This window comes from Oncorhynchus gorbuscha, unplaced genomic scaffold, assembly GCF_021184085.1.
Source record: "Oncorhynchus gorbuscha isolate QuinsamMale2020 ecotype Even-year unplaced genomic scaffold, OgorEven_v1.0 Un_scaffold_1205, whole genome shotgun sequence".
Lineage (NCBI taxonomy): Eukaryota > Metazoa > Chordata > Actinopteri > Salmoniformes > Salmonidae > Oncorhynchus > Oncorhynchus gorbuscha.
This window is the reverse complement of record NW_025746051.1, coordinates 136,709-138,776: the sequence shown is the minus strand read 5'-3', so window position 1 is coordinate 138,776 and position 2,068 is coordinate 136,709.

Genomic DNA, 2,068 nt, shown 5'->3' with positions numbered 1-2,068 from the left:
CATACCAACTACTTGGCGGCTTAGTTTTTTCACCCCTGACTTAGCCTCCCTAGACCTTCTAGCCTTGATAACCTCTGTGGCCTTCTTTTCTGCCTTTGCTATATTTGCCTCTCGGCTGGGCCTGGGGCCTTGCGGGGGCTTCGGCACAAGGTTCTGAGACAAATAACAACAGTGGGGAAATCATATCACCATAGAAACCACATTTTTCACCATAGGCATGATGGTACTGAGTGACATGTCACATAAGGGTTAACCTTAGAATTAGAATCAGAATTAAAATCTGAATTCCAATACTATTAGTTCTAACTAGTAGGTGGTCCATGTGTCTTAATGGCGTTATTATCGCGTTGTAAACTGGTTTTCAACCCGTCGTATTACTAGATTGCAACCAACTGGCCTCCGTGACAACCAGACGTTTTGCAACAGAACTAAAAGATGTTTCTTACCTTTCGTGGGCTATCCTGGAGGCAGTCTACCAGGGCTGGCAGGCTTAGTCCATCATGGCCAGCGGAATGGACATCTGCCTATCCTGGAGGCAGAGGGCTGGGCTAGTCCATCATGGAATGGACATCTGCCTTTCGAGGGCTATCCTGGAGGCAGTCTACCAGGGCTGGCAGGCTTAGTCCATCATGGCCAGCGGAATGGACATGGCTATCCTGGAGGCAGTCTACCAGGGCTGGCAGGCTTATCCATCATGGCCAGCGAATGGACATCTGTCTGGAGCACTTGCTCTCTAGCACTAGCTTGGAGGGTCCCAGCCTGGGGTATAGGAACATAAGGAAATACATAGAACTTAAGGCCTCCATTATTATGCTCACTTTTCCAGCTATAAACCATAACCTTAGAATTACAATCAGAATTCAAATCTGAATTCCAAAACTATTAGTTCTAACTAAACTCAGCAAAAAAGAAACGTCCTCTCACTGTCAACTGCGTTTATTTTCAGCAAACTTAATGTGTAAATATTTGTATGAACATAACAAGATTCATCAACTGAGACATAAACTGAACAAGTTCCACAGACATGTGACTAACAGAAATGGAATAATGTGTCCCTGAACAAAGGAGGGGTCAAAATCAAAAGTAACAGTCAGTAACTGGTGTGGCCACCAGCTGCATTAAGTACTGCAGTGCATCTCCTCCTCATGGGCTGCACTAAATTTGGCAGTTCTTGCTGTGAGATGTTAACCCACTCTTAAAAAAATTAAAAAATAAAATGTTATCCCACTCTTCCACCAAGGCACCTGCAAGTTCCTGCACATTTCTGGGGGAATGGCCCTCGCCCTCACAATCCGATCCAACAGGTCCCAGACATACTCAATGGGATTGAAATCCGCGCTGTTCGCTGGCCATGGCAGAACACTGACATTCCTGTCTTGCAGGAAATCACGCACAGAACGAGCAGTATGGCTGGTGGCATTGTCATGCTGGAGGGTCATGTCACGATGAGCCTGGAGGAAGGGTACCACATGAGGGAGGAGGCAGTCTTCCCTTTAACGCACAGCGTTGAGATTGCCTGCAATGACTACAAACTCAGTCCGATGATGCTGTGACACACCGCCCCAGACCTTGACGGACCCTCCACCTCCAAATCGATCCCGCTCCAGAGTACAGGCCTCGGTGTAATGCTCATTCCTTTCGACGATAAACGCAAATCCGACCATAACCCCTAGTGAGACAAAACCGTGACTTGTCAGTAAAGAGCACTTTTTGCCAGTCCTGTCTGGTCCAGCGACGGTTGGGTTTGTGCCTATAGGTGACGTTGTGCCCGTTGATGTCTGGTGAGGAGCTGCCTTACAACAGGCCTACAAGCCCTCAGTCCAGTCTCACTCAGCCTATTGCGGACAGTCTGAGCACTGATGGAGGGATTGTGCGTTCCTGGTGTAACTCGGGCAGTTGTTGTTGCCATCCTGTACTTGTCCTGCAGGTGTGATGCATGCCTTAGGCACGTTCATGCAGATGAGCAGGGACCCTGGGCATCTTTCTTTTGGTGTTTTTCAGAGTCAGTAGAAAGGCCTCTTAGTGTCCTGTAGAAAGGCCTCTTTAGTGTCCTAAGATTTCACAACTG